The 22,021-nt window shown below is 41.4% G+C and overlaps 1 protein-coding gene across 2 annotated transcripts in view; it reads left to right on the forward strand.

Moving 5' to 3' along the window:
- Window positions 1–22,021, forward strand: part of CYRIA (CYFIP related Rac1 interactor A) — a gene marked incomplete at its 5' end in the record, with an annotated part of 97,036 nt that overhangs the window by 14,862 nt on the left and 60,153 nt on the right. For both annotated transcript variants that reach the window (XM_081345014.1, XM_081345015.1), the window contains one exon: window positions 10,360–10,451. The remainder of the gene's footprint in view (window positions 1–10,359; window positions 10,452–22,021) is intronic.

The following is a 22,021-nucleotide window of genomic DNA, read 5'->3' on the forward strand; positions in this document are numbered from 1 at the left end:
TAGTGGCCAGCAGTATAAATAGCTGTGTAGAAGCCTTGGTTACTAGTTCAGTTCCTGTCATTCAATAAAGCATGTTACTGCCTGAACTCTTTTGCCTCATCTCCTGCTTGCAAAGAACCCAGTACACAACAACAACAACAACAGTCATAGGACATTCTAGGGCTTGAGTTGGCAACTTCAGTTTCTGTGCTGTACTCTATATCTTTGAAATTTGTAATTGCCTCTAAGTCTGCGAGAGTAGAATGCTCCACAGTAATAATAATGATGGTGGTGGTGGTGGTGGTGGAAGGGACCTTGGAGGTCTTCTAGTCCAACCCCCTGCTCAGGCAGGAAACCCTATACCAGGAATAAGTCGCAATACATTGCGTGACGTCATGTGACATTGTGAGTTTGACATGCCTGCCCTATACCATTTCAGATAAATGGTTGTCCAGTCTCTTCTTAAAAACCTCCAGTGTTGGAGCATTCACAGCTTCAAAGTTATAGAGCAGTGGTGGCGAACCTATGGCATGGGTGCCAGAGGTGGCACTCAGAGCCCTCTCAGTGAGAACGTTCGCCATTGCCTCAGCCTCACCTCCCCCTGCAGCCCCCTCCTCATCAGCAGCCCCCCCGGAGAGTCGCTCTCGAGCGTGGCCCACACGGAGCAGTGCAGCCAAGGACATGGCAGCCAGGCAACAAGGAAAAGACTCCGCTCTTGCACCCTGTGGCACACAGTTGATGCTGTGGTGTGCGGGCGGAGAGTCTAGCTGCCATGGTGCTGCTGGGCCACCTGGGCGATCTGCAGCAGGCTGTGGAGGCAGTGGGTGGCCCTGCGGGTGGGCAAAGCAGGGGGCGGAGCAGGGTGAGGGGCTGCGCGGGGGTGCAAGGTGGGGGCGGGGCCAGTTTTTGGGCACTCAGTCTCTAAAAGGTTTGCCATCACTGATATAGAGTATCTTACGCCTGGAAATTGAAAGTAACAATATCAGAAATAATTAAAGATGCTTGCCTTTCTCAGCTGCCTGGGCTGTCCTGAAATGGTGGATTGCCCTGCTTTAGAGTTTGAGTGTGTGTTGAGGGAGTTGGGGGAGGGGAGGGACAAAGTTTCCCTCAGGCACTATTTGGGAACAAGCTGAGCATTTTCTGACTTCGTGCTCCATCAACAAGTTCAGCAACTTATTGTGACCATTGGTGGTGCTTCTACCAGGCACATGATCTGTCCTCGATCTGTTCTGCTTTTCTCCCTATGTCAGAGATTTCCTGGCTGTTCCAGTTCTTTGCATGGGTTCTCCTGTGTTGGAGAACCAAGGCAGGCTGTAGGTTGGGAAGAATCCCCAATTCTTCCTGTTTCTTCCTTCCGTCAATTCTAGTTGAGAACCTATAATTACACCGGTCATCCTCAACCTACAACAAAGTTAAAAGTTACAACGGGACTGCATAAAGTGATTTACGACTGTTTTTTACACTTGACCATTGCAGCATCCCCATGGTCATGTGATTAAAATTCAGACGCTTGGCAACTGACTCACACTTATGATGGCTGCAGTGTCCCGGGATTATGTGATCACTTTTTGTGATCAAAAGTCAATGGGGAAGCCAGATTCACTTAACAACCGTGTTACTAGCTTAACAACTGCTGTGATTCACTTAACAACTGTGGCAAGAAAGGTTGTAAAATGGGGTAAAATTAACTGTGACTTAACAGCACAAATTTTGTGTCAAGGTAAAAATCACCTTTGTAGAGGGCGACGGACCGTGCTTCAGAGAATGCATGATACACTTGCAGGAAGGCAAGAAAAACAAGACGCATAATCTTACTAAATACCTTTTACTTACAAAAATATAAAAACTAAATATATATTATACAGAGCTAGCTGGGCTACATCCTAACGTAACAGTCAGTAACAGCAAAGTGGAAAAAACAATACAGATAATATCCCAGAACTTTCTCTAGACATGCGCACTAAACAGACTGAAACCATAACATAGCTAGTCATATGGGATTCACTATGGTTACCAGATAAGTTATCACAACAGGTGCAGAGAACAGGGGAAAATGTACAGTTAGAAATGAACTTTTCTGACGAACAAAAAAAAAGTGCAGTGACATTCCCCTTCTTTCGTCAGCAAAGTGAAGACTCAAGTAAGGCACATCTTCTCACGCAGATACTCATGCTGGGCTGTAGGAAGTGGTTTGTTCAGCATGTCAGCGATTTGATCACGTGTAGGCACATACTGTAATGACACAAAACCTTGTTTAACCAGTTGCCTTATGTTTTGATATCGGATGTCAATGTGTCTGGACCTTGAACCTGTAAAACGTGTTTCAGAAATATAAACCACAGATTCATTATCTTCCATCACTGTGATTGGTCGAATCGGATGTGTCCAGATATCTGTGACTAAAGCATCAAACCAGGTTAAAGAATTGCATGCATCAGACACACAAGCATACTCAGCTTCTGTAGAGGAACAAGAAACAAGATTCTGTTTACGCACATGCCAGTAAACAGGACATCCATTTAAGAACATCATGTAACCTGATGTACTTTTCCGTGACTTCTTATCACTCGCCCAATCTGAATCTGCATAACAACATAACTCTGCATAGTCAGTATGTGTGGGTTCCAACAACAACTTCATGTCTTTGGTGTGTTTTAGATACCTCAATAACTTCTTAACACATGTCCAATGAAACTGTTTTGCCTTGCCTACGTGTCGTGATAAAAGATTAACACTAAGTGCAATGTCGGGTCTAGTCCAACTACTAATATACAGCAGCGACCCAATGACTGAGCGATATAGTGTTTGATCTTCGAACTCAGGACTTGGTTCATGTGCCAAAATGTGAAAATCAGTTTGCATGGGTATACTCACAGGCTTAGCGTCCTCCATGTTACAGTGATGTAACAGTTGTTCAATCTTCTCTTCTTGTGTGAGACTAAACCCCTTCTGAGTTTTGGCAATTTGAACACCTAAATAAGTGTTAATACACCCTAAACACTTCAGTGTGAAGAACCTTTGTAAAGCTTTAGCAAAAACCTCACTCATCTGCTTATTTGGACCAATATAAACAATATCATCGACATAAACAAGAATTATCTCATACCTATTACCGGATCTTTTGGTAAACACGCATTCATCTGTTTCGGACTTAATAAAGCCCATTGAATTTAGTTTGTCAGAAAGACATAAGTACCACATTAAACCAGACTGTTTCAGACCATAAAGACTTTTGTGTAGAAACCAGGTATCCCCTTCTTGCTGTCGGAAACCTGGAGGACCTTTGACGTAAATTTCTTCATCAAGATCAGCGTGTAGATAAGCCGTTTCAACGTCGAACTGGAAAACCTCCAGGCCAAGGATAGTTGCAGTGGCTAAAGCAATTTTCACACTTTCAGTCCGCACTGTGGGTGAGTATGTATTTGTATAGTCCTCAGGATAACGTTGAGCGAAACCCTGGGCTACGAGTCTGGCCTTGTACAACGACTCACCATTCGGCTTCTTTTTGATCCTGTAGACCCATCGAGTACCAATAACTTTCTTGTTTGCTGGAGGGCTTGCAGGCGTAAACACTTGAAGTTTCTTTAGACTGTCCATTTCAGCCTGCATTGCCTCAAACCATTTATCTTGTTCTGATTCAGGAAGATGTTTGATCTGTGTGAACTTCTCAGGTGGAAGTGTAACATTACAAATCAAAGGTACAGGTGTTTTTGTTACTTGCCACGAATACCGTTTTGGAGGGATTCCCTTTGTGGTCCTCTTGGAACGTCTTGGGTCAACCGTCCATTCTTCTTCTGTGTCGTCCTCGTCTTCATCATCGTCGCCAGCAGCAACATCAGCGGCTTGCGAAGACGGAACAGTAGGTTGAGAAGAACTCGTGGAAGGAACAATATCCTGTGAATCTTGATCATCAGGTTGCGTGGCATCAGCAACATCGTCTCTAGGAAAATAAACTCCAGGATCGTTAGAATGAATCCTGGACCAGTCAGCATCTTCCTCAAAAATAGCAGATTGTGAAACCACAATAACATCATGAGAGTCAATGTATTTGCTCCATTTTGAATTATCATCAATGCCCATAAATCTCATCCTTTTTGCTGCAGGACCCCCTTTCTTTCTTTGGGCTAAAGGAATATTCACCATAGCATAGGAACCAAAAATATGGAGATGTGAGAGATCAGGCTTGTGTCCATACAACATGAAATAAGGGGTCTGATTTATCACACTACTCCAAGTGCGGTTGATGATATGGTTAGCATATTTGATAGCTTCACCCCAGTATGGAAGACTGAGGTTAGCATCTTCAAGGAGGCAACGCATCATGGTTTGCAAAACCCCATTTCTGCGTTCTGCCACCCCATTTTCAGCTGGAGTATAAGGAGCGGATGTCTGATGTACTATCCCATTCTCACGCATCCAGTCCTGGAAACGCTGAGACATGAATTCAGCACCGCGATCACTCTGGATTCTGGCAATGTTGACCTCGAATTGGGTATAGACAAGACTAGCAAAGTCTTTAAAGATCTGAAAGGTCTCAGATTTTTCTTTCATAGGATATACATATCCATATCTAGAATAATTATCAACGATTGTCAAGAAATATCTTTTACCACCAAGTGTTGGTGCAAAAGGACCAACTATGTCAGTGTGTACCAAATCAAAAATGCGTGTTGACAGGCGTGTAGCGCGTTTTGGAATTGCTGCTGCCTTGGATTTGGCTTTCTTGCAGACAGCACAGTCCAAGAACACCTTACACCCCTTTAGATCCAAACCTCTTGCGAACTCTGGCATCTTCTTCAGAACACGGAAACTGGCATGACCCAATCTTCTGTGCCACTTATGGATACACCTGGAATGCAAAGGTTTACCTGTTAGTGAATTCTCAACATTAGCATTTTTGTTAGGAACCCCAGGCTTGCTGTGAGCAACCTGTGTCTTTTTTGTATTTTTATCATTATTAGGAACCTTTGGAGTAGCAACAGGATCTCTCTCTGGGACGTCTCTCTCTGGGCCTGTGCTTTTTGGAACGTGTATACTTGCCTGCTCTTGCTGCTTAGACTTTGGTTTTACATAATAAACACCACCAATCAACACGGTTTCAGCAACAATATCTCCGTCTTTGACTATATAACTTGCTTTTTCAAGATGGTGGACCTGAAAATGAGAAAACCTAGACAAATGACTCTGACTAAGCAAATTACTACTGGCAGACGGAACATAGTAAACATTTGGAATGAGAGCACCGAGCTCTTCAATATAAACAGTTCCTTTTCCCATGACCTGAACAGGATGATTGGAAAAAGAGTAAAGTTCACGAAGTTCAGGTTCAGGCTCGTGCATCTCTGTGTAAAGCTCTTTTCTGTAGGTAACATGTAATGCTGCTCCACTGTCCAAAGTCCAAAGAAGTCGTCTGTCGTACTCTGGTTGAGGCTGTGGATCGTTGGTCACAACCAATGTGACAAGTGGAGCTTGTGAATCACGCCTGGAACCACGACCACGACTTTGTCGTCCGCCTCTACCTCTGCCTCCTCTGGAATCTGTTCCTCTGGGCTGGTATGTGACGGGCGCTGGAACTCGTTGGGGACAATCCCGGGTGGCATGTCCCACACGATTGCAGATGTAGCATCTTGGCATTCTTGGAACGTAGGTCCTTCCACGGAAGGCACGCCTCGCTGAAGCTCTTGATGCAGGTGGTTCCCTTAAATGTGGCGCAGCTTGCATAAGTGCCTCTTCTTCAGCTAAAATTCTGCATACATGATCCACTGTGCGTTGAGCAATAGGCACTTGATTAATCTTGGAAATAGCATCTTTCCACTTATGATTCAAAGAATTGATGATAATGCTGATCATTTGAAAATCATCAATAGGATAGCCTTTTTCACCCAGTTCTTTTCTAATACCTTTCATTTTAGTCAAATGTGCTCCAATATGTTCACCAGGTTTTAATCTGGAACCATGGAACTCAGACAAAAGCAAACATGTAGACTCAATTGATGTAGGCCGATAACATGCCTCTAACTGAGTCCAAATTTGTTGGGCAGTTGCATCTTGTGAAAACGTGAGCTGCAATTCAATGTCCATTGACATCAATAATGTTGTGCATGCTCTATTATCCAAGTCCCATATGTCAGGAGTCCATGGCTGGGCAGGAGGATTAAACACCATCATGTGAGTACCTTCTCTGCGTAACAAAAGTCCAACCTCACTGACCCATGCCCTGTAATTCTGTCCTGACTTCTTTAATTTTGAATCACCAGCCAGTGGTACAATGGAAGGTGTTTGATGAGGAATATACAACTGAGGTACTGGCTGTGCAGGTTGTGCAATCCGACCATAACCTGCAGTGGGCACCAGTGGCGTCTGTGCCTGGACATGCGGCAGTTGCATTGAAGCTGCCGGTAGTCTTGGTGCTGGCTGTGCCTGTCTTTGAGCTGCTATTCCACCCTGGCCAGCAGGAGGCGCTGGCGCTTGGACTGGTGCATTAGCATAATCTGCAGATGACACTGGCCTTCGCATATAAGAACCCAGTGGCAATTGCATGTGGGTTAAATATGGCTGTGTTCTGCCAGGTAGAGGGGCTTGCATAGAAGCAATATTAACAGGAGAAGCAACAGTAACAGGAATCCTAGCACCATCAGGGGCTGGAGCCTCAGATAACGGCAGAAATCTTGTATCTCTGAGCAAAGACTCCTCCATAGACAATTGCGAGAGTGAGAGCTCCAATTCATGTCTTAATGCAGCTTCACCAGTAGATGGTGCTATAACATTTGCTTCAGGCATCACTGTGGCTCTGTATGGCCTTTGGGACAGCCCATAATCATGTGACATAGGAGCCTCCGGTTCCCATTCGTCTTGCATGACACTCAATGATGGGCGTGACTTTGGCTTTGGGGAAGAAGGAGGCAATATGGCTTCTCCTTGTGGGTGTGGCAATATGGCCGGTTCATGCTCATAATTCCTCTCATATTGCTGAACCATTGACACATATTTCTTTGCCTGCTGCAAACGCCTTTCAAAAACCCCAATTTGTTCACAGTAGCCTTGCATAGCCCTATCTCGCATAGTTTGCTTGAGGCTTGAAGGAGCAGAAGAAATTTTCTTTGGCTGAACTTTAGGTTTCGCTCCAAGCCTTTGAAATTCATCTTGAGCCCCTGGAGTGGGAACATTTCCAAAAACAGCTGCCAGGGAGCTTGGAAAAGTAGAAAAAGGAGTGACTGACCTTGCATCGTAGACAGGAGCAGGTGCGTCTTCTCCAAGGCGTGTGGCCGAAGCTATCGGAGTCCTTAAGGTCGAAGGGAGATGCCCAACAGACAAGCTCCTGGCCTCCCGTTTCAGCCGTGGCTTCCTTCCTGACATGTTTCAGCAGTTAATCACCGCTGCCTCACTAGCACTAACTGATAACAGCCGCAGAAACATGCATCTCCAAAAACATAAATCAAACCATCCTCTGCTACCAAAATGTCAAGGTAAAAATCACCTTTGTAGAGGGCGACGGACCGTGCTTCAGAGAATGCATGATACACTTGCAGGAAGGCAAGAAAAACAAGACGCATAATCTTACTAAATACCTTTTACTTACAAAAATATAAAAACTAAATATATATTATACAGAGCTAGCTGGGCTACATCCTAACGTAACAGTCAGTAACAGCAAAGTGGAAAAAACAATACAGATAATATCCCAGAACTTTCTCTAGACATGCGCACTAAACAGACTGAAACCATAACATAGCTAGTCATATGGGATTCACTATGGTTACCAGATAAGTTATCACAACAGGTGCAGAGAACAGGGGAAAATGTACAGTTAGAAATGAACTTTTCTGACGAACAAAAAAAAAGTGCAGTGACATTTTGGGCTCAGTTGGTAGGTCGAGGACCACCTGTACTACATTGATAGAGCTCTTCCAGTGTATTTGGGGTGCCTTGCCTCACCGGCTCAGTCATCTCTTAGTTCATGAGCAAGCCCTTCCTTGAACTGGTCAATTAGAGCGGTTAAGTCATTCCATCCTACGAAACTCTGAAAGATATCCCCTTAATCCCTTCTGTCCCTTCTTGAGTTTCCAAATCTCTTGAATAGCTATAATTCTCTGTATGGGAATTCTCTGTACACTTTTGAGTTTACACTGGGAATCGTCCAGCGCTGGGTCATTCCCTTTAGTGAACGGTACTGCCCGCTTAACTGTTGCTTCCTTCAGTAGGCTCAGCACAAAAGTCACTCCACCAGTCTGCTGACCATAAATATTTCATTCTGAGAGATGAATGTCTGGAATTGATCCTGGTTCCCCCCACTGTGCCCACCCCAAACATCTCTGGCAAGCTGTCATGGAAACACAGAAGCATTGGTTGAGCTTCTGTCTGTTGCACTGCTCCGGGTTGAGACATATTTTGCCCCAGTTGCTGTGTTAGTTGTGTGATGGCATTCTATCAATTGTCATCTGGGCATCTATTTGCTGTTGCTATTGTAACAACACAGCTGACAGACATCCAAGTGGTTAACAGGATTCCTTGAGGATCAGAGGCCATTCTTGAAGTTCTTCTCTTTGGAAGAGAGTAATAAACATACAAGATTGATATCAGCCCTCCCAGGTAAACCAGACAAGAAACGTTACTAGATGAGCTAAATCTACTTTATTATAAGGCTACTTTTGACAGAATTCTGCAAGTCTGAAAGTATAGCATTTCTCATTGCCACCCTTAACGGCTCGATCCATTCTTTTATGACTCGTGGACTTCAACTCCCAGAATTCTGGGAGTTGAAGTCCACGAGTCATAAAAGAGCTGAGGTTGCCTACCCCTGCATTAGGAGGATGGGTCCTTCTTGACTTTCTTTCTCTGATTGTTAAAACCACTGGGGGCTCCTGCCTCTCTTGTCTGTTTCCTAGATAGCATCTCTTCCCCTCTTTCCCCAATGTCATTTCCACCTTCCATTACAAAAACTCTTCATTTCTAGAACAACCTCACAGGGGTTGTTGTTGTTGTGGGCAAAATAGGAAGCCGAGGGAGAATTTCTAGGTACCGGTATATTCATTCAGTGCCTTGAATTTTTTTAAATTTTTTTTATAAACACTAATAAAGATGGGATGAAAAATAAATAATTTATGTTTATAATACTTAATCTGCTGTAGTGTAATAACTAAGAAACTAAATGCCCAACGTTGTCTAGTCAAAAACAAATTCTCTTGAGTACAGTCTTGTTTATTTTTAGGCATGTGTCTTTACAAAAGCTGTCTCAGATTTGGAGAAGTACCGGTTTCATTTCACTTGTGTTTGGATTACAGAATAGTAAATCACTTTTTATATGATTTGCTAAACAAGCCATAATGACCTGGTTTATGTATACTATAGTAGTGAGTTCACACATTGTGTAAGCCCAGAACAAATCACCTGGCTTAGTATAATATGTACACTCAGCCACTAGCTCAGTCAAGATCCATAGAGGAAACTCAAAGGTCTATTAATAGCACTCACTGTTTGGGGTTGTTGGAGTGAGCTTAGTAAAATAAATAAATAAATATCTCATAGTGGTAAAAATGGTAAATTCCCAATAGATGTATAGGGATAAATATGCAATGAACAGAATCCCCAATTCTTACATGATATATTATGCAGTCACATTTGTGATGCAGTGCAAAAATTACATTGACAATCTGGAAATCAAGCAGAAGATGGCTTTGAACTTAATCAAGTGCTTGGAATACCCATAAGAAAAGACCAGTTTCCTTTGTTTGTTTTTGCTGGGTTTTTTAAAAAAAAGGTATTTTATAAAATGGGACTGCAGATCCTTTGAAATAGAAGCTCTGCAACATGCAGGAACATGTTTGAAGCTACCCTCTTTGAACAAATGAAACAGTCATGTCTTTTTCCATGCCAGTGCAGCTATTTTTGTCAGCTGCTCCCAGCTGACTCTCCATGCACCTGCATGCGAAGCAAAGTGGCTGTGTGTGCACATTCATGCAAATACAGCTAGAAAGAGTGTTTGATATCACCACGAAGCCTGGAAAAACATATAGGTCCTTTATTGATTCAAAGAGCAGTGCTTTGTACACAGTTTCTTTGAAAGGATTTGTACTGCCCTGTTGTAAATTAACAGTAACCAAGAATATGCAACTTAGTGCATTCTAGTTTTTAGACCACTGTTTCCATAACCCTTTGTGTGGGACTGGCTGGTTGGGCTTGATTAGGTTTGACATCCAGAATATTTGGAACATCAGCTTGTCTAACCCTCGAGGCAAACAGAAAGAATATTTACACTGTAGAAGAGATTTTGAGGTATTTTATTCACGATTTTATTAGTTTAGTTTAGTAAAAATTCTGCACTGTCATTAAAATAGCAAATGATTTAAACAATAATGTGGGTTTAATATTTTCTCCCTCCAGGTGTGTGACCTTAATTTCCCAGTCAGCATGGTCATCCTCGAAAATTCTGGGAGCTGAAGTCCAAGGACCATCTAGCGCATCCTCAGATAAAGGTACAATTTTATTATATAATTTAGCATGTGTAAACATTAAGCTTGTATTAAAGCTAAAATGAATGGAATTTGACATAATTGTACTATATGCTGCACGATGAAGCTGTTGATCCAGTATTGTGGCTTCAAATCATTTTCAAATACAGGTAGCTGTTAGATTTGCTTAATGATGACCTTACTTGAATTTCTGCCGCTCAGCGAAGCGGTCGTTTAGGCAAAGCGTCACGTGACCACACTACTTAGTGAAGTCAGTTCTAGTAGTTCTGTCTAGTAATGCCGTCATTAGGTAAAGGCTACTCCATTGTTAGGCAGAGACCTCATGCTTCTTCTGCCCTGTCACACTCATTACTGTTTCAACTCCACTTATCCCCCCATCCCCACCACCTATCCTTGCTGCGTCCTGCCATCCCAGCCATCTTCTACTGCTGAGGAGGCATGCCTGGCCAAAGCAGCTGCTGGCCTTTTTGTGAGACCTTTGCCGTGTCCATCTCCCTCCCCCCCATTCCACAGCCTACCTTTGCTTCACCTCCCTCCCCCCCGCACCCCGGCTGACAAGTTGAACCTGGCCAAGGCAGCCACTGGCTCTTTGTGAGGCCTTTGTGCAAAGTTTATCTGGGGCAGCAGGGGAAGCAGGGATAGGTGGCAGAGTGCAGGGTATCCAAAAGGGTAGAGATGGGGTGGTGAACAGTTGGGAAGTTGAAGCACGTGCTGTGGTCATAAATGCAAGGGGTCTGCCAAGCATCTGAATTTGATCACTTGATCGGGGTGGTGGTGGTGATGGTGGTGTCTGCAACAGCTGTAACTTTGAAGACTGGTTGTAAGTACTATTTGCTCAACACTCTTGTAAGAGATAGTTGGAACTGTTCTGCCAGAGCAAGAGGAACTTTTGTGTTTTCAAGAGTCATTTTGTAGCTTACTACCAAGGGCCTGTTTCAGTTTTGTATACTTTAAAAATGTGTTTCACGGCTGTTAGCATTTGTAGATATAGATGATTGCTTGATTCTTAAAAGCAAAACAGAGGAATCAACCATTGTCCTTTCCACTGCTGGAACAGAAAGAGAGCGGGTGTAACGGAATACCACAGAATGCAGCATCGGTGGCATACAGTCAGCAAGGACACTTGAGGCTTTTTAATCTATCTAATCAAAAAAAAACACCAGAATTTTGTTAGAATTTAAATATACACAACAGGAATCTTTATCAGCATAGATCTGTTGAATGACTCCCAGGTTTTCTTTATTAACCTCTTTTGTTCAAACTGTTAGCTATTCTTGGCACCCCCTAAAACTGTCTCCCTCCTACGTTGTAAATCCTAATAGTGCTTCATTTTACAGTGTAAATCTTTCATAGATAATTATGTGCCTGCTGAAGAGCCAGAGAGCTGTCTTCTCTCCTGACATAATAACATTTTGTTTCTTATTTTGAAAGTTGTTTTCTGAGCGGTTACATTTTGTCTCACTATCTCAGATTCTTTGCTGCCCCTAATCCCCAATAGCTATACAGGTAGTCCTCGACTTATGACCTCAGTTGAACCCAAAATTTCTGGTGCTAAGTGAGATGTTTGTTGAGTTTTGCCTCATTTTACGATCTTTTTGACCACAGTTGTTAAGTTAAACACTGTAGTTGTTAAGCTAGCAACACACGGTTGTTAAGTGAATCTGGCTTCCCCATTGACTTTGCTTGACAGAAGGTCCCAAAAGGTAATCACATGACCCCAGGATACTGCAACTGTCATGAGTCAGCTGCCAAGTATCCAAATTTTAATCACATGACCATGGGGATGCTGCCACAGTCGTAAGTGTGAAAAACAGTCATAAGTCAGTTTTTTCAGGGCCATTACAACTTCAAACAGTCACTAAATGAACTGTTGTAAGTTGAGGACTATCTGTATTCAACTAATGAATACAGCATTTCTGAGCACATGCATTTTTCTGAAATTCTTTAGATATGTTCCTTTTGGCAGTTGCGGTTTTTGTTGCAAGAAAGAATACTTTCCAGCATTCATGCATGTATGAAAGGAATAGAAGAAGTGAAACTTGTGGGGAAAGCTGTCGGTGGGAACTAAGATTGACCATTTTGGCAAGCAACTTGGCCAGCCACAAGCAGGAATGGAGCTAACTTAGGCTTATTAATTTCTTTTTTCTTTCATTCAATTGTGTCTGATTCTTGGAGGTTGCCCGAAGAAGTCCCTGCAAAATTTTCCACAAGTGGTTTGCCATTGCCTCCTTCCTAAGGCTGAGAGAAAGTGACTGGCCCAAAGTCACCCAGCTGGCTTCGTGCCCAAGTTGGGATTAGAATTCACAGTTTGCCAGTTTCCAGTCTGATGCCTTAACAAGAACACCAAAATGGCTCTCTAGTAATGGATCACTTGTTCTGACAGACTTAAAGTATAGATTTTTGCTCATGTAAGTCATCATACATGAATCAATTGGAAAACCAATACAAAAGTTATTATATTTTACTTTTCATGTTCAAGGACCATAGTTCAGGAGGAAAGTAGGCAGGGGTCCCCAAAACCTGGGCTGCAGCCCACTACTGTTTGAAACCGGGCCGCGGGAGAAATGGGCAAGTGTGCTTGCCCGAGTGGAGCTTCACGCATGAGCACAAGTGCCTGCACAAATGGAGCTGTGTGCACGCGCCTGCCACTCATGTGTCTCCCCCTCCGCCGTGTCAGGCCGCCAAGCTGGAAAGGTTGGGGATCACTGCTGTATAGCAAGTCGTTAAAGAGTAGAATAATTGAGTTAAATGATTTAGACGAGATAAAAAACTCCTCAGATTAAGCTAAGCTGGCAGGAATAGCGAACACTCCAGAAGATAGGCTCAAGATACAGAAGGATCTTGACACACTTGAACACTGGGCCCTATCTATGAATTAAGGGGGCGGTGAAATTTCATGTACTTGCATTTGCATGCTTTCGAGCTGCTGAAATTCAACTGTGAGAAAAGTAAGTTTCTATATTTAGGCAGGAAAAACCAAATGCACAAGTATAGAAGAGGTGGTATCTGGTTCAATAGTAGTAACTGTGAGAGGGATCTTGGAGTCTTAGTGGACAGTCACTTAAATGCAAGCCAGAATTGTGTTGCCACTGCCAAAAAACCCCACAATGCAGTCCTAAGCTGCATTAATATAGGGATAGAATCAAGATCACATGAACTGTTAGTCCCACTTTATAATGCCTTGGTAAGACCATGCTTGAAATGTTGCATCCAGTTTTGGTCTCTATGATATAAACAAGATGTAGAGACTCTGGAAAGAGTACAGAAAAGAGCAACAAAGACGATTAGGGAACTTGGAGATTAAAAACATATGAAGAACAGTTGCAGGAATTGGGTATGTCTAGTAGTTTAATGAAAAGAAGGACTAGGGCTGACATGATACCAATGTTCCAATTTCTAAGGGGCTGCCACAAAGAAGAAGGACTCAAGCTATTCTCAAAAGCACCCGAAGGCAGGACAAGAAGCAATGGATGGAAACTAATCAAGGAGAGAACCAACCTAGAACTAAGAAGAAATTTTCTGATAGTTCGGACAATTAATCAGTGGAACAACTTGCCTCCAGAAGTTGTGAATGCTCCAACACTGGAGGTTTTTAAAAAACAATTGGACAACCATTTTTTTGAAATGGTATAGGGTTTCCTGCCTGAGCATGGGGGTGGGCTAGAAGACCTTCAAGATCCCTTCCAACTCTGTTGTTCTGTTATTCTGAGTTTTGGAGGCTCAATGGCTCAGCAATTAAAGACACCTAGCTTGTCAGCTGAAAAGCTCCTATTTTTCAGAGCTCCCGTTACTTACCCCGGCTCCTGCCCCACCCAGCAGTTCAAAAGCTGCAAATGCAAGTAGATAAATGGGTACCACTTCTGTAAGAAGGTAACAATGTTCCATGCTCTTCGGTGTATAGTCATGCTGGCCACATGACCATGGAAATATCTTTGGACAATTTTGGCTCCTTCAGCTAAGAAAAGGAGATGAGTACCGCCCCTCCCCCAGAGTCAATTTACCTTAATTGAGTTTTGGGCATATTGATTAGGAATCTGTGATAATTAGTTGCTAGTCCTGTCCCTGGAAATGCCTTCTAATAATTTGAGGCTTCCATGTTATCTCTCTTTTATCTATTTATCTCATGTGTAGGTTGGATTAACTTCCTCTTTATTGTCTGGTTTCTAGCAAAAAGTTCAGTAAGGTAACAGATGCAACAGGTGAAGTCTTCTTTATGTGATTCTTTTTTATTGCTTTTATGAAATCATATATTTAAACAAAAAATACATATAAAAACAAAACATAACATAAACAATGCAATCAACAAAATACGAAATGAATACTTAACTTCCATTATTCTTAATCTTTCTAATCATTTTCAGGTGACTTCCTCAAGTCCCCCCTATCTGCGTTTCATCGTAAATCATCATTAGCAATTTCTATTTCATAATTTTAAATCATATTTAATATCTATATTTAATTTCTTATCATTTAACGATCATTCTTTCATATTATCCTTAATACATTAAACTCTAAAACTGCAACCTATAAGCACTTACAAGTCCATTTCAAAGTAATTAATATGACAATATTTCTTCAAATAGTCCTTGAATTTCTTCCAATCTTCTTCCACCGACTCTTCTCCCTGGTCATGGATTCTCCCGGTCAGCTCAGCGAGTTCCATATAGTCCATCATATTCATCTGCCATTCTTCCACCGTTGGTATTTCTTGTGTCTTCCAATTCTTGGCTATCAAAATTCTCGCCACTGTTGTGGCATACAGAAAGAAAGTAACATCTGTTTTGGGAATTTCTTTTCCGATTATACCCAATAAGAAGGCTTCTGGTTTCTTAATAAATGTGTTTTTCAACACATTCTTTAATTCATTATAAATCTTTTCCCAGAAGTCTTTTACTATGGGGCAAGTCCACCACATGTGGTAAAAGGTTCCTTCTACAGCTTTACATTTCCAGCATTTATTATCATGTGTATGATAAATTTTTGCAAGTTTATGTGATTCTCTATGAAACATTCTATCTTGAGGAATGTATAACCCTTTCTGTCATTGTTGTTTTATGCTTTTCTTTCAGAATGATTTTAATTAATGCATTAGTTCTCTGATTTTGCTAGTGAGTCTCTTTTTTACATTTTATAATATAAGAATTACTGAAATAAAACTGCTTTAGCATTTGTATTATTTTTGTTACTTTCTTGATTTAAAAATTGTTTCATCATAGCCTATATGATTCTTGCATTTAGTCTATATTTTCTTTATCTTATTAAAAAGCATTAGGTGAAAGTTGCAGTTGATTAAAACCATGTTGGGTGGTGAAGGTCAATCTCTATGGCCTTCTGTCTCATGATGACTGCAGCTATAGATGATTGCAATTTAGAATGTAAGAACAATTTAATGATTATGAATTACTATATGATATAAAATGAAAGAAAGAAAAAATGATTTCTTGGTGCCTGTTAAACTAAGAAAAAGGGGAAATATGTAATGGAATTGAAGAAAGATGGTCTGATCTTGTGAGGTAGAATTGAATGCATGCGTAATGTAAAGTGGAAATGTAACTTTAATTATGAATGATAGGTCTGAAATATGCATCAGCATATGAACCTAGGCTGTAATGGGTGTGTTTGAAAGCAGTAATCTATAGCAATACCACTTAGACTTTATATACTACTTCATAGTGCTTTACAGTCCTCTCTAGGCGGTTTACACAGTCAGCATATTGCCCCCCAAAATCTGGTTCTTCATTTTACCAACCTCGGAAGGACAGAAGGTTGACTCAACCTTGAGCCGGTCAGGATCAAACTCCTGGCAGTGGACAAAGTTAGCCTGCAACACTGCATTCTAACCACTGCGCTACCAGAGCTATAGGTTGATAGTTAAGCATCTTACATTTCAATGAAGAGTCATTATGGAATAACTAGATATGACTTTGGGGATATATTTTACAAGGGCTTAACTTAATATCTGGGGAAATTATTCTGCTAAGTGACATGAATAGGTAACTAGGATTGAGACAAAAGAGTTGGGCTGTTGGTTTGATCTCCGAGCTTGGCGATTTGGCTGCAAAAATTTCATCTCCATTTGGGGGGACATCTTCAGTACGCTTTGAATTGTGCTTCCCTGTCAGAGCACTGCCTTTAAATGCCTTTTTGTGAGATGTAAATTGGTTTGGATGTTATTTGTTCGGATGTTTCTGAGTCATGGTGTGGCTTCTAGTTATTTGATTGGCTAGTTGTTGTTGCTGGGCCATAGTCTTTGGTGTTTAAGTATCATCTGTGTGATGCAAATGGTGTTTGTTCATTTGGTTGCCTCTGAGTCATGATCTGATTTCTGGTTCTTTGGCTGTCTGGCTGTTGTTGAGACGTGGTCTGGTTTTTTTGTGGGGAGTTGTGATTATTTGTTGGTGTGTGATAGGGTGCCTGTTTGTTCATTTTAAATGAAGATGTCTCTCCCTCCCCCTCCCCCCCCAATGGAGACAAAACATTTGCAGCCAAATTGCCAAGCTTGGAGATCAGACCAACAGCCCAAACTACCGACCCGAGCTACTAATATTCAAACACATCTCAGTTGAGACAAAAGAGTACAGAAAAAGTGTTTATGCTAAAAATGGTAATTAGTGAGTAACTGCATTGAAAAAAGGTCTGCTTTGCATATGTTTAAGCATAAATCCATTCACACATGGCAAAGAACATAAACTTGATTGGTTTGATTGTTATGATTGATTGAGAGAATTTGAGAAGGGTGCAAGGGAGGTCAGATGAATGTGGGAGTGACTATTTTGTGGGTGATCTCAATAATAACATTTGAGAAAAAACTAGAGTTGGAAGAAAAGAGATCAGAATGAAAGAAATCAGAATGAAAAAAAAATTACTGTAGATCTATGCGTGGCAGTTGTAAGAATTTTGTTTTATTCTTTTATATATGAGGAAAGGTGGCACAAGTGAATGCAAAACCTACAGGACATGTTTGTTAAAGGATGCCTTAGGTTTGCCGTATTCTGTTTGAAGCAAGTAATAACAGAGAAGAAAATCTGAAAAATGTGTTATGGCATTATGTCAGTCATGGGAAGTACAATTTCATTAAAGTTAGTAAAGGTAAAGGTAAAGGTTCCCCCGCACATGTGTGCTAGTCGTTTCCAACTCTAGGGGCCGGTGCTCATCTCCGTTTCAAAGCCAAAGAGCCAGCGTTTGTCCGAGGACATCTCCGTGGTCATGTGGCCGGCATGACTACACGCCAAAGGCGCACGGAACACTGTTACCTTCCCACCGTAGTGGTCCCTATTTTTCTACTTGCATTTTTATGTGCTTTCGAACTGCTAGGTTGGCAGAAGCTGGGACGAGTAACAGGCGCTCACTCTGTTACGCGGCACTTGGGATTTGACCCGCCAAACTGCTGATCTTCTGATCGACAAGCTCAGCGTCCTAACCCACTGAGCCACCGCGTCCCTTAAAGTTAGTAGACAGTTCCAAATGGGGCGAAAACCTATAGTAATCTTGGACAATTATCTTTCATATATTAGCAAGTTTAGGTTGCTTAAGTTTTGTTTTGGGTAACTATAACTAACTCATCTACATCTTTATCCAGTATCAAAGAGAGATTCTGTACCACTTTATAAGCAACTCCAAATTTCTGTGTTCTCAGGGTGTTGGTAGTTTTGGAAAGCCAAACTGGTTTATTTGTTGAGGGATGATGGTTTGGTTTATTTATTTGTATTATTTTTGAGATGTTTCTTCACACAAGACATTTTGCCTTACCCCTTCTGCTGGTTCCTGAGCTTCTACCACCTTTGCTCTTTGCTCTTAAAATTTCAAGGCAGCTAAAGTGAAGGCAATCATAGATCAGCATCAAATTGCTCTGAGTATTTGGGGAATGGCAGTGATGGTTGTTTGAAAACTGCCTTACACCTGTCTGAATCAAACAGAACTTACATTCTGTGTTTACACATCTACCTATAATTATTCATTTTATGCACAGAAACTCCTGGCAACTGCCTGGATGAGTTCCTCCAGTTATTTTGGCAAAATTTTGGAAGTGGTTTGCTATTGCCTTCTTCCCAAGGCTAAGAGAAGGTGAATGGCTCCAAGTCACCCAGCTAGCTTTGTGCCTAAGACAGGACTAAAATTCAGCATCTCTCTTCTGGTGCCTTAACAACTACACCAAACTAGCTCTTATAATAGTAATGCAGAATTTGCTTAATCCTATTAACATTTTATTAAATCTAGGCCATATAGAAACATCCTGTTTCATCTTGTCATTTTTATAATATAAATATAATATAAATTAAGGTTCAAGAGGTAACACCTATTTTGAACCCATTCTTTAATATGTGAAATATTAATTCATTTCCACTTATGTAGAATAATTATCTTTGCCAATTTTCAGACTCAATAAAGCCAGTTCTTCATAAAACTGCATATTTTGGAGTATAATTCAGCATCTCATTTACTAACTGCTGTGGGTTTTCTCAGGGTTATGTTAACAGATCTAATCAGTTGAAAACAAAAAGAGCCATAAAGAAACCTGACCAAATATAATATGAGTCAGAAACCTCAAATTACAATGCCAGTAAAAAAAATTCTGATATCCATCTCTTTTCAAATTGTCAGTGAGGAGTCCATAGTGCATACTGTAGAACAAGGATGTCTGATGAAATAATTTTATTCTTCAGTCATAAGTACATTTTACAATTTTTTTCTTAGAATTTTGTTCTCTTGATGTTTCAAACTTGGATATTTCAGTTCCTTATCCTGCATACTTATTTATCTGTTGTATGTACGTATTCAATATGGGATATCTAATTTATCTTCTGAGATTAGAATGGCCGCAGCTATTTTTGCCTTTCGTAAGGCCTTAACAACCTGGCTGTGTTTCTGTGCATGGGGTGCTGAAAATGTCAAGATCCCTATTTCCTGGCTGTATTTGCTAAGTGGCCAGATATCTTGCTGTTATGTATTTTTGGATGTTTTTAGTGTTTTAACTGTTCTAAAATGTTTTTTAGTATTTTTGATTGTAACACCTATTTGAGAGAGATGGACAGTTTAGAACTGTGAAAAATAAATAAATAAATATTGTTTCGAATTGTAAGGTACCCAGAGTCATTGACTGAAGTTAGTGGCTACAAAAATTGATTGATTGATTGAATGATTGATTGATTGAATGAATATCAACCTGAAGCTAATAGTTTTGCATTTGTTTATAATTTCAATCTAAATATGCAATAATATCTTGTTTAGTTGGTGACAGTATGTTATAGCACTTGGACTAAGTGTCAAGGTTCCGATGAATGAGACAAATCAAACAAATTGCTGGCATACTTATTTATCTAAAACGTCTTAGTAATGAAACGAAACATTGGCACTCATGGAGAGATGCCAGAATCTGAGATCTCCCCCCCCAAACTCATTGTAACACACACACAATCCCCGCCCTTATCTACACGTCATAAATCACATTATCCAATTAGTTTCACATATGAGGTCTCTCCTCCCATACTGTACTTGGGCTTCTTATCTTCTCAAAATAGCCGTTAGAAAATTCCCTCCCTACAAGATTCAAAGTGAAGCAGTTTAAACAAAAGGCTGTCTCTTACATTGTCAGTGCAAAAACATGTCAATGTTTACAGCATTGACATCCGGCTCCCCTTTAAAAAAACAGATCCCGTAATGTAAACAAACACAAGTTAGGAGCTGACTCTTGGTTTGTTGGGGTGTTTCTCATAAAACTTTTTGATAAGCCCATCAGCTTTCACATCACTAGATTTCACCCAAATGGCTTCAGACAATGGGTATCCCTTCCATTGTAGTAGGTACTACAATTTTCCCTTAAAAATTCTAGAGTCAGGGATACATTTCACTTCATAATAGGTCTGACCCGCTACTATGAGGGGTCCAGGAGCTTTCTTAGGGGGAGGTCTTAAAGTGGAGGCTCAAAAAGTTTTCAGTAAGCTGCAATGGAACACCGGGTGAATTTTACCCAAAAGTTTGGGGAGTTTCAATTTTACTGTGACTGAGTTGATGATGGCCCCAAGAATTTCGTTCCCAATTTCCTGCTGGGTAATTTGAGATGTAAATATTTAGCTGACAGATAAACCTTTTCCCCCACTTGGAATGTTCTTGTTTTTTATAAGTTTCAGAAGTCTTCTGTAACGCCGTTTTCATGTTTCTCCAAACCTCTTCCCACCCCCTTACCCATTGATCAAGTGTCTGGGAAGCGGAGGGCACTTGATGATAGTCAGGCATGGGGCTGAACTCTTTTCCTGTGGCTACTCTTAAAGGCGTGTAGCCAGTGCTGCTATGAACAGAATTATTTGTAGGCCACCTTGGCGAAAGGGAGAAGGTCAGTCCAGTTTGTCTGTTGGTAAGAAACATAGCATCTGAGGTATTGCTCCACTATTTTGTTAGAGGATTCTGCAGCCCCATTGGTAGCTGGATGAAAAGCAGATGATAAGCCTTGAGATGATCCAATTAGTTTAAGGAAATTCCTCCAAACTTCTGCTGTGAACTGTACTCCTCTATCTGAAATTATTCACTTAGGGGTGCCATGCAGTCGGTAGATATGTTTCAGGAACAATTTAGTCAATCGTTGTGCAGATGGGAGTCCTTTACAGGCGATAAAGTGAGCCTGCTTCGAAAACAGATCTCTCACAGTCCAGATGACAGTATTTCCTCTACTGTTGGGTAGATCTACAATAAAGTCCATAGCTATTTCTTCCCATGGTTGGGAAGGGTCTGCTACCGACTGCAGTAGCCCATGGTGGCACATACGGTACAACTCTTGACATAGTTTTCCACATCTCATTTTAGCCCCGGCCACCAAAATTGCCGGCGGATGAGGTGTAGTTTTTAAATATCCAAAGTGTCCAGCCTGTTTTACATCATGGCTGTGTCTGAGAGCATTGAGACAGAGGGTTTCAGGTAGATACAATTCCCCCCCCATGTACGCCAAACCATCCCTGCATGTTAGGCAGGTTTGATTATCTTTGAACCATTAATTGGTAAGGAGCTCTCATTTTATCTTCTTCACTCTCGGGTCATCAGGATTAGGGGTTCTGCGAGGTGTGAGTTGTGCTGCAGGTTGTGAATTGGGGAAATCTCACAGTTCTCATTCCTTTTTCTCAGCAGATAAATGGCTTCCATTTGTCTAGCCAGGCTAGTCCTAGGATCACAGTCTCAGACATCTTTGGAGCTACCAGTAAGTGAATAAACTCCCAGTGCTCGCCTATTTCCAGGCGTAAGGGCTCCATTAATTGCGTGACTAAAGTCCCTCCCATTAGGGAACCATCAGCTTGCTCAAACCTCACAGGTTTGGAGAGCGGCTTAGTCCGTATGCCCAATCTTAAGGCACATGACAGGCTAATGATGCATTGGGAGCAGCCAGTATCAACTAGCACTTTCAGGTCTACTTGTGCCCCTGACTTAAGAATTATGAGTTTAGCAGGCAATAAAAAGGGTAGGATGCATCGACTCACCATCGGGTCATTCTCCCCTTCGTCGTCACTGTTGAAAGAGGGTAGAATTGGGGTGGATCAAGTCTGAGTTCCGGTGTCCTCCCGTGTGGGGGATGTGATCTGGACAACAGG

Source organism: Vipera berus (assembly GCF_964194415.1).
Source record: "Vipera berus genome assembly, chromosome: 1".
NCBI lineage: Eukaryota > Metazoa > Chordata > Lepidosauria > Squamata > Viperidae > Vipera > Vipera berus.